Raw genomic sequence first — 11,281 nt, 5'->3', positions numbered from 1 at the left:
TTTCTCCTTTTTTTCTCCTTTTTTCTCCTTTTTTTCTCCTTTTTTTCCTCCTTTCTTTCTCCTTTCTTTCTCCTTTCTTTCTCCTTTTTTTCTCCTTTTTTGCTTTGACCAATCACCCCTACAGAATATTTTGCACGTGCAATGTGGTCAAAATGCATACACGATTTCTAATAGCCTTTGATTTCCAATAAGACTGTTGTGGTTTTGGGGTATCACTATATCTGTATGTGATCACAATTAAGTGATTATTGTGTAGATTTGTTTCAGTGTTTTACCTGTGTTGCATTTATTATTATTAGATTAGAAAAAATACTATGTATGATGAACTCCAAAATGAGAAATCTGTATTTTGGTGATTATGATGTGAGTACCTACAAAAAAAAATATCCTAACTCCTATTGTGTAGTACTAGAGTCTAGATCTACATCAAGTTGAGGTATGCATTAGCTCAGCTGGGTCACTTCCAGGATGGACCCTGCTGAACTGCTTACAGCCGATGAGGCTCTGGTGGTGGTTAGGAACCCAGTTCCCACAGACACATCTTGATCTGGGAGACTTGCTGGGAGGGTAAAACAAGCTCTTATAATGGCCATGTAAGTTCTCTGTTTCTGTATTTATGCTTTCTCCTTCTAAGGTTAAAATTTTTACCATGTGTTTCTGTGAAGAGAATCAGAATCTAAACATGATTTCCATATTTAAAGCCATTTGATTTTGAAGTCCTAACTTGATCTTTTTCTGATTTTTATGTTGACTCATAATTCCTACACCCTTAGAAGAGTTGTCATGTCTCCTGAAGTCAGAAGAATAAATGTGTTTTTCTGTATAAATCTTAGATGTGAATATGTTAATATACACATTCGTTAAATATTCTCTAAATGTCTGTGTATAACCACAGAAACAAAGAAGCCTTAAAGATAAAGACTTATCTTTATGCTGAATGCATCGACATGTACAGAGACAGAATCAAATGTGAAATTTAGAAGTCTGTGCACTTTTATAGAAAATGGACATTTGTGGACACAACCATAATTGTATACTTTGGAAAGAGATGACTCTTCTTATTTGTCTTGGAGTCATGAACAGATTTGAAGTTGTTTTTCAGTGCTGAGGGTTTCAGTTTATATGAGGTAGGAGGATGGAATAAACAGCTTTATTGCTTGGGGACAGCTGTAGTGGTGATGGTTTTATAAACAATGTTTCATGCTGGCATCTATCTTGTTCTCCTTTCAAAAATAATATGTCATTTCATATGGTGTATTAAATAGGTGAGACAGTTTGAGGGCTACAGTCTACTTTCAGTTATATGCTGCTGTGTAGATATGAATTCAGTGGCAGAATGTAACTCCATATGTGTCCACATTAAAAAAAAAAAAGCCAACCCAAAACAAGAAAAGGCAGTTTTATAAAAATACTCATGGATTTTAATTATTATAGAAAAAGACATGCATCATGTTCAGGTGTGCATATCCTCACACTCAAACACTCTCACCCTCATGGATGTATAAGTATAAGCAGGCAGATGATGGACTGGTCTGAAATTTAAAGAATCAACAGCCCACACTGGAAGCCACCTGGTCATCTGGTCCAACCTTTTGTGGGAAAGAGAGCCTTAGTGAGACTACCTAGCACCCTTTCTAATCCTGTCCTGAACACCTCCAGTGATGGATACTCTACCATGTCCCAGGGGAGGTTCTTCTAGTGATTGATTGTTCTCATAATTAAAAAATAAACAAATAAAAAATTTGTTCATATATTAAGATTAAACCTTTCCTGTTGCAGCTTGTACCTGTAGCCCCTTGTCTTCTCCACGTGTCTCTCTGTAAAGAGAGAACCTCCATCCTCTTTGTAGCCACCTTTTAAATGGCATAATGTGATGAAGTCCCCCTGAGCCTTCTCCAAGGAGTAAAGAACTAACTCCTTCAGTCTTTCATCAAAATGCTGGCTTTCCCAGCCTTTAATCATCTTCATGGCTCTCCTTTGGACCCCCTTCAGTCTGTCCTTGTCTTTCGTGAACTGTGGTGGCCAGAACTCGACACAGTACTCTGGGTGCAGCCTGACAAGCGCTGAATGGAGTGAGATGATCACAACACTGTCTCTGGTACTGTCTGCTAGAAGACTCACTCTATTTTGCAGAAACTTTCTTAAAAATGTTGGCACATGCGAAAGGCATTTTCTAACTTGCTAGTAGCCATACACTGCTATTTTCCTGCCCTTTTGGACCAAACTATTTAAATAATCCTGTTGTTATGGTAATTTATGGTAATGAATCAACAATACCAACAATATAAGTAATACTCAAATGGCAGGGAGATGCGGTAGGAAACTTTACATTAATTATTGCTGTTAGTTTTTTTACTGTTTTCTAAATATTGTGCAAAACAATATTATCTCTGGTTTTTTAGACCGCTGTTCATCCATGGCAGCAGGTCAGATAAGGACATCTGAAAATCCACTAATGGGTCTGGAAAAGCATTTCATCAAAGGATGTATCCAATCTTCCTTTCCTTCTTTTAGGAACTTGTTTTCTTTCTTCATGCTATGAAAAACATTTATCTTCTCATGTATTTACTTTTTAGTCCAGATGTACATAATGTATCACCACTACTGCTTTATAATAAAAATGCTCTGTTTTCATAATGTGCTTGTTGCTGCTACTGTACCATGTCAAAGGCTCCGGTGGGAACGTGGTAGGAGTTAATCCTGCACAGCCCGGCTCGTGGTGGTGATGGTCAGTGGTGCTGCAGCTTCCCCTCTGCACAGGTCCTGGGGGCTGTGCACAGCCCTGCCTGCCTGGAAGAGAGGGGAAAAGGTGGCCCTGAGATGGCAGAGCGAGCGGCACTGAGCAGGAGCTGCAATTATGGCATGCCAAAGCAATGCAGAAGTGAAATACATTAGTAAAATTAAAATTTGTCCTCATTCCCTCGGTGGGTAATACAGTTAATGAAAATAGATCTAACCAAATTAAGATAATTTATTTCATTAGTTTACGGCACTGTAAAACTTTTCAGGGCAGTACAGCCCTTCGGTACAAACCTGAAATAGATGCAGCTCCACTATTCACTTCAAAGAGCACAAAGGTTAAAACTTTTAAATGTATTAAAGCAATTCTGTTAATTGTGTCTATAGAGGATTCTCCCTTGCCCTTGGTAAAGTATTCTTGATTTAAAATTCACATTATGCTCGTTCTGCATTCTAGCCTTTTAACCAAAGTGTAAATATGTGATTACTTGTATCTTTGAGGCTTAAAAAGAAATTATGCTTTTTTGCTTCAGAAGGTGGTACTGGCAGTACACGGTATTGATATTTTACCTTTTTTCCCTATTGTTTCATGTTCCTGTCTTCTCTGTTCTACCTTTATACCCCATGTACCTGCCTTGTGGTTTCTAATAAAGGTTGCTACAGAGCAGGAGCCAATTCTTTGGAAGGAATGAGGTGCTGTCTCTACACTCCACCCCTTACATCCCTTCCCTGTTTTGTTTTTTGCAGTCTTGATGCTCTTTATGTTCTATCAGGAAGACACCATTCAAAATTAGAAAGTTATCCCAAATGCTGTGGGTTTTTTTCACAGAATCACAGAATGGCTGGGGTTGGAAGAGATGTCTGGAGATCGCCTAGTCCGACCCCCTGCTAAAGCAGATTCACCTACAGCAGGTTGCACATGATCCTATCCAGGCAGGTTTTGAATATCTCCAGAGAAGGAGACTCCACAGCCTCTCTGGGCAGCCTGCTCCAGTGCTCTGTCACCCTCAAACTAAAATATTGTTTTCTTATTCCTTTCAAATTTGAAGAAAACAAAAAATTGATAAATTGCTTGGTTTTGTTGCCAAACCAAGTCTTTATAAGTCTGCATTTGTAGTTGCAATTCACATTAATTTAATTTTCAGTTAACTTAATTCACATTGTAGAATTTTCTTGTCTTGAAATAGAAAATTAACTGCCTCTTTTTTTTAATACTCTGATTTTCTTCTTGATACAATTTTTCTTCTAAATGGCTTATGTTACTTATTTTAAAGAAATATTTATATTATTAATTTGTAGGGGAAGTTTTAGTCCTTTCTGCACTAAAATAGAACAACTTATCTGGACAGGAACTTGGATGTGAGAACTCTTCACTTCTCACTGTAATATTTAGGGGAGATTCAGGTAAATCACTGCTGAGTCCTGCAAGTCAGTTAATTCCAAGCAGAACAGAAATAAAGTGGTTATTTTGGGCAAGGGAAAAAGATTTTATCTCACTGAGACACCTATCTTTATCTAATATATAGAATAATAACAGGATGATTTTTGTATTTTTTTCTTTCTATGAATTACAAATTGTGAGGAAAGTGCTTTCAGAAAAGGGCCAAGTTTGTCCTTTCAGTTGTGGAAGTGATGGGTAATTTATCTTCCATTGATGGAAGTAGAAAAGGTGCTTATTCTTTAAAATCCTGTGTGGACAGGTCATTTGAATGGCATGGTTGCACTTTGCTGTAAATTGGAATGATACTGTGTAACTTAGAGTTAATAACTGAGTTATGTGGAAGTAATTTGTCTGGGTTTTTGTTTTATTTTGGGTTTTAAATTTAATCTCGATTTTATTGCTTAAGTACGAGCATTTCATTATCGAATGTAGTACTCTTTGGCTGTATTAAGTGGTTACTGTAATTTATAGGATACTTTGAGAAATGTCATGATTCTCATGAAGCGACACAGCAAGATTTAGAGAGTGCGGCAACTGAGTGAATGCAATTACGTAATATGACCTAGTTGATGCGATACACCATAAGATTTTAATTTATTTCCTTAGTATAACTGGGCAAGAAAAGAAGATAATAGGCCAGCCTTGCCAATTCATGCACTGGATGATTTGAAAATAAGTCCATTCTAAATTGATCCTGACACTACTTGGAGTTGCATATGAAATGGTCAAATTAGTATCGAAGGCCAGGGAGGGGGCAAGCAGGGAGAATAGGAATTAAGTTGGTTAGGAAATCAGGATGTACAAAGAAGTTAGTTACTTCTATATACGTCACATACCAAACAGAAAAAACAATTATACCTGTGGGGTTTTTGTTAAATACTTTTATTTGATCTGATTTAATAAATAATTAACGTTTCCATAGGACCAACATTTAACTACCAGCTGCACTGATAAGACATTTTGCTGAATCCCTGTGCCAAAGAAAAAACAGTGATGTGTAACTGATGCAGTTACTCTGGTTAAGGGAGGTTCCATACTAAGGATACACAGAATTACAGTGAATACAGCACAACTAGTGTTTCCATGAAGAAACAATCGATTTGATAAACTAAAAAGTTTCTATAATAAACCACTGTAAAGATTTTACTTTTGAAATAAATACTACTTTTAATTTTGATCTCTTGAATATGGTATTTTAAGAATCAGAACTGTTGCCCAGATTCCATATTAAGGTATTACTCAGTTTTATGACAGCTGCATGTGATTACTTTAACTTCATTTGCATTGAAATTTTTTATGCTTCTTTTTTCAGCCTAGAAATGACTATTTATGAATTTGAGAAAAATCAGTTGGCTATTATTACTTTAGCACACTTGCCATTGAAAATATTGCTTGTTTTCACAGTTTAAAAATCAGTGTTGAGGGCAACATACATACAAAACTATTTCTAAAATGGGGCAGAAAAAAATTATCCTTTTGCCTGTATATTGCAGACATTTTTATAGACTGTAGAATAAACACATGAAGAGTGAGGTATCCAGTATGATCAAAACCTCTGGATCTCTTATTCTTCAGAATACTAGGCAGGAAGCCAGCGTTCAGTCGCTTTGATTCAAAGCTTAATTTCCTCTTCCTTTTGGATATTCTCATTTGTCTTCAAAAATCTTTACTTTCCTAATGTGCAGGAATTCATGATTGCTTATAATTTCAACTCATTTATCCAAAGCATAGACTAAATTAAATGTCCCAAAAGAAAACGACCATATCTGTGAGCATCTCTGTTTAAAATTATTGAAAGTTGCATTGAGTATTCCATCATGCCATTTTTATTTATCTTGATTTTCTAGGCAATAATTGTTACAACAAAGCACAGATTTCATAAGGCAAGCCCATCAGTATTTCTTCCTTGTAGTTACACTTCGCCACTATAAATAGCTTTCTCTTCATGAAAATTCTTTTAACTCATCCTCTTATCAAAACTAATGGATTTTGCTGGTGACTTGAAGGTCGATAAAATTGTTCTCTGTGCAAAAGAAGTATCTTATAATATTCAGTATGATAGTGTGTATTGTAGCATTTTGGGTAGGTGAAATTAATGTGGCTCAAGGACTGACAATTTTTCCCTGAACTGTCAAATGTCAGTCTTGTTGAAAAAATGAAGGTTGGGTAGGAGGCACTTCAGCTCCATAGCACTGTGTCAGGGTACAGCAGAAAATACTGGGTAGGAAATTTGTAGGGGGAAAAAAATTATTATATTAGAATCAGTGTGAACCCACATATCTACCTACCATTGCAATGCAGCTCACTAATGACTTCTTTAATGTTGTGGCTTCTTGAGTTTGGCATGCTTTGTGCATGTAAGAATGAGAGGAGGCGCAGTTGAGGAGTTGTGCCCTCCCATGGTGGCCCCTGGGGATTTGAGCACACTGATGTCAGGCACGCTTTGACTTGTCTTGCTCCAAAGCCAAACCTCAGGAACCCTGGGCGAAACCAGAGCAGTGCTTGCGTCTGCAGTGTGCAGCTGGGACTCTGTTTTGGGTGGTGGGAGTAACACCGAAACCGCCCCTCAGGCTGTTTGAGCAGGGCAAACAGCAGCTGCTGGAGCTCTGCTGGCTCTGCTACCTGGGTGTCCTGGTGAGAAATGGTACCTCTCTGGATCATCTCAGCTTGGAGACTCTACAAAGACAAAATTTATTTGATTCATGACAGTATCTTTGTTTGCCGGTTAACGTACAGCAAACTTTCACATTTGTTTTTATAGTTCAGCTTAGTTACTGCTCATCAATATACACATTAGAATTAAAAAAAGTACATGAATATACTTGTTTATATACTTGAAATACAGAACAATTCATAAACTGCCCACTTTTAGGAACAGTATTTTGAAGTGCTGTCATTGATGACACATATATATAGATATAGATATGAGTATCTATATGTTTAAATGTGTCTATATGTAACTCCTAAAACTTTCTGACAGATGTTTTTTGTGTAACTGTTTTTTTAAGTATATTCATGTTGTGGAGTTCTCAGTCATCTTCCTGATATTATGATTATCCTGGTAGCTCAGTAATTGTTCTAGAGGAGAAAGTACCCAGTGTATATTTCTGCACACTGGAAGTGTTAGTAAATAAACATAATTTTGTTTTCTTTGAATTTGACTTTGTTTTGTAGCCCTCCCAAAAAGCAGTTGTCTTTATGTTATGTCTACAGTTAGCCTGAAATTATGGTGATGGTGTAAGATGCTGGATTTGTTCAATCACACATAGCAGCATCAATTGAATTCATTTAACAATCTGGAAAATTGGTCTTATGTAATGTGTTTTAAAAGTACTACTAATAATTATTCATTTCAAGTTTGGATTCTAAGAAGATCTTTCAGAAAAGCCTGAACTTCAAGCATATAGGTACTACATAGCAGTTTCTCGATTTTCAAATCTTGGATTATTTTTTTTCCCCTGTTTTAATACCAGTAGTCTAAATTGGGATAGTTTTAGGTAATTTTGGTGATTAAAATCAAGGAGATCCCTAAATAGAGGATCAGCAACCTTTACCAACACAAAATCTGGGAAGCACAGCCTTGCTTGCATCTGGAGCGAGAAACTTGAATATTGTTTCAAGAAGGAATGTTTCAGAAATGCTCAAATAACCAGTTACTGCTCAGTCCTACAGTATTATAAGTCTTTAAATGTATTCTTCAAGTCTCCTCTCTTATCTCATTTACACAGTTAATTTTTTCTTTTTTTTTTTTTTTCTGAAGACATTAATTTCACAGTGTTGGATAGTTTAATTTTCTTCCCTTCTATTTTAGTAGACTGGCAGAGCAGATATCACCATCTCTGACACATCATTTTTTCTCTGTACAGTACAGTGTACTTTGGGGCTCTAGCACAGCAGTAGACTGGCCCAGGATTCACAATCTGGGATTATTGTCTTTGTGTATCCTCAAGGAGTAATATTTTAAAGTCACTACATCTGTTGGTACTTAAGAGAATGATTTTTACGTTTAATTTTTGCCAGTTTTTACCATCTGTGTGTCTGTTTTTTGGCTTCTTGCTTTAATTTTTCACTTTAATTTCTCAGTTGCACTGGGATTGCTTTCTCTTTCTCACACATGCTCTTTTTGAGTCATCCATGAACTTGTATTAAAAAAAAAGAAATTATTTACAGCAGTTGCATAGTAAAATTCTTGGCCTTCACATTTTGGATTTTTTTAATGATCTCTTTATATCAAGTCTCCTAGTAAATGCACGTCATTTTTGGAAGTGAAGTAACTTATTAGACTTTGTTTAAGTTTTAAAAAATTATATTGGATTAAATTGAACCATTTTGGCGGGAAAAGCTAGCTTGATCACATTAAACACATTCTAGTCTTTCATACTAATTTAGTTTTTAATGCCCAAGAGGAAATAATTTTCTTGAGAAATCTGTGTTATAATCATAAACAGACATAATTCAGTAATTTTCTCATGAAACATTGGCTGAAGTTTTGGCACTAACGACTTGAAGCTCACACAAGCAGGAAGGTTTTTGTTTAAATTCCAAGAAAAATACTAATGAAATATATTAAAATAGAAACAAAATATACATGCAGTGTGTTGCAGGCTGTTTTCAATAAAAATGATGTATCTTCATCAGTTGAATAAATGTCTCATGAATTCAGGCATGTTCTAGTATTTCAAGAATGTTCTAATAGTACTTGAAGTAATTTTCTCTGCTATCCTTGAAAAGTTTTTTACAAAAAGTTACATTGTGCAAATAAGCTTTTAACGTATGAGGATTACTGTACACATCTATCAAATGTTTTGCTTCTGTATGTGTTTGTGAGTATTGAAAACTCCACTGCTGCTCTGATCTTTTTCTTGACTTACATATTTTGCTTCTAACTTAAAATATAATACATTCCTTAGGGTCGGATTTAGTGGCTTTTTAAAAGCATGCTGGTTTTTTTTAGCCCCTTTCAAATATTTTGTAACTGAGGTTTTTAGAGTTGATAGTTACTTTCTGGTGTACTCGTTAGCTCATTGTTGATTTTCAAATCAGAACGTGGACTTGCTTCTTTTATTGATCTTTTTTCCCCCCTTGGTTTCTAAAGAATAGTTTTGCGTAGTGCTGCACAAAACACTGAGTAAGAATTACATTAAAATACAAGCACTAGCAGATGAAAACATGTTCCTTTTGGAATATATGTCTTCTGTAACCTGTAGTGCCCTCCTTTGTGTGGGCTGCTTTGCATTGTTAACAATATGGTAGATTATCAAAAGCCCAAAAAAAGAAATACTTTGTTCACTTGAGAAATATTTTTTGACAGGAAGCATTGCTGTGAACTTCCAAGGAGTAGAACTAATTATATTCTCTCCTGTCTGCATATGCCTCTAGTTTTTCCTAAAAATACTTTTTACTGTGTTATAAAACTGGGAGAGCATAGTGGTTTTTCACCTAAGTGTTTGGGCTTTCATTCCCACTCAATTCTCGCTGTGTTTTATTGGAAACTTTTTTGTTTTGGAGTAAGAGGAGTGTTAGTGTCTCATTTTAAATTATCAGTTGTCATTATAAAAACTTAGTGGGATTTACCAGTTTTACTAGTAGAGGTTCAAACCATATTTGAGTGGTACCAGGAATGATTTGAATTCCATTTTTCAAAAATTCCAAAATTTCTGAGTTCCAAAATTTTCCCCAGCATTAAGGATTTTATTACTACCAACTTTAACTTCCCAATTTCCCGACAAATACTCTTTTATGGTATGTAAAGAGGAGAACTGAGTGAGCAAACCAGTACGCATTTTCCAGTGTACTGGGAGATGTGCATGTTGTTACTACTCTGTAATAACATGGAATTGATTTAGAGTTGATAATATGTAATGAAGAGACTGCTGATCATTTGTTATCCCATGGCTTGACTCTTAAAAATTTCTGTTTCCAGTTGGAAGTATAAATTAAGAATTAGAAGTAGGATGCTTTCAGTACTACGGTTTGTTGTCCGTAGAGCTACTTAGTGTCAGTGGAAATGGTCATGCTTACTGTCTTTTTTTCTTGTCTCCCACATGGAAAGCAAGTTGTCTCATATTCTCCTGAAATGGAGCTGTAATACCATGACAGCAGAACCATGTGTGCATTGGTCTTTCCATAGTGTCGGTTTACTTTGAACTGAAAGAATTCAAGCAGTATTAAGTATTGCAAATGGAATGATGAGAGCAATCCATCCATTTCCAGCATCATCCTCTCCAAACTGGAGCCTTGTGCCTACCTTGAATCTGAACTAACTCTCTAAAGCTAAGGATAACCTATATTCGAATGCTAGACGCTCAGTTGTGCTTTACTATAGATTTTAAAAGACTGGTGGGAGTCTAGATGTAAACTTTTGTCTTAGGTAGTTTCCCAGCTGACTGGTATGTTGAATTAAATGAGAATAGGAAGGGCTGGTTCAATTCATTTCCATTCCTTGCATCTCAGTCATTTTCTGCAACGACGCATAAGGATTGATTGCCATAGCAACAGTGTTTTAGCTTGTACTACTGTGAATGTGGTTAATGATAATAGAATTATCTAGTCATTTTAAATCCTGTTATATTATTAGGTCATCTGAACCATCCTCTTGCTATGTATTGAGTTATTCCCTGTAGCCTATCTTGTAGTTCTTTGTCCATGCTGCTTTTACATGTGTTGAGCAGTGGGGATTCTGCTTCTTCCCTTGGGAGACTTTCACAATCTGATATATCACCCCATTAAGGATTTTTTTCTGATATTTAGCCTCATTTCACCTCCTTTCTTCCAGCTACATTGATTTGTACCTCATGGAAGTTCTGTTCTGATCTCCGTCCCTATCCAGCATTTGCAATTAATCCTTCTTATTTACCTGCATCAGAATATAACAGCTCAGTATTTGTGCATATCAGGATTTTCTCATAAGGAAAAGCAGGTTTATAAATAAATCATCTCTTCTTCTTCTTGATTGCTTCATTTTGATAGAAAAGTCCCTAGTACTCGGCTACTATTTAGATCACCTGAGCTGCATAGACAAAAAGCTTCCAACTTGCCAGTGGCTAGCTACCTTCACTCAGCACATACACCGCTGGATTGCTGATTCCCGTGTGTGCATCT

The 11,281-nt window shown here is 36.1% G+C and overlaps 1 protein-coding gene across 15 annotated transcripts in view; it reads left to right on the top strand.

The window, feature by feature from the left end:
• Nucleotides 1–11,281, top strand: part of PARD3 (par-3 family cell polarity regulator) — a 459,681-nt gene that overhangs the window by 211,605 nt on the left and 236,795 nt on the right. The gene's annotated exons all lie outside the window — the stretch shown is intronic.

This window comes from Neopelma chrysocephalum, unplaced genomic scaffold (assembly GCF_003984885.1).
Source record: "Neopelma chrysocephalum unplaced genomic scaffold, ASM398488v2 Primary Assembly neopelma1_72, whole genome shotgun sequence".
In the NCBI taxonomy this organism is placed as follows: Eukaryota; Metazoa; Chordata; class Aves; order Passeriformes; family Pipridae; genus Neopelma; species Neopelma chrysocephalum.
Note: the sequence above shows the minus strand (reverse complement) of the source record. Positions and strands in the feature narration are given on the sequence as shown.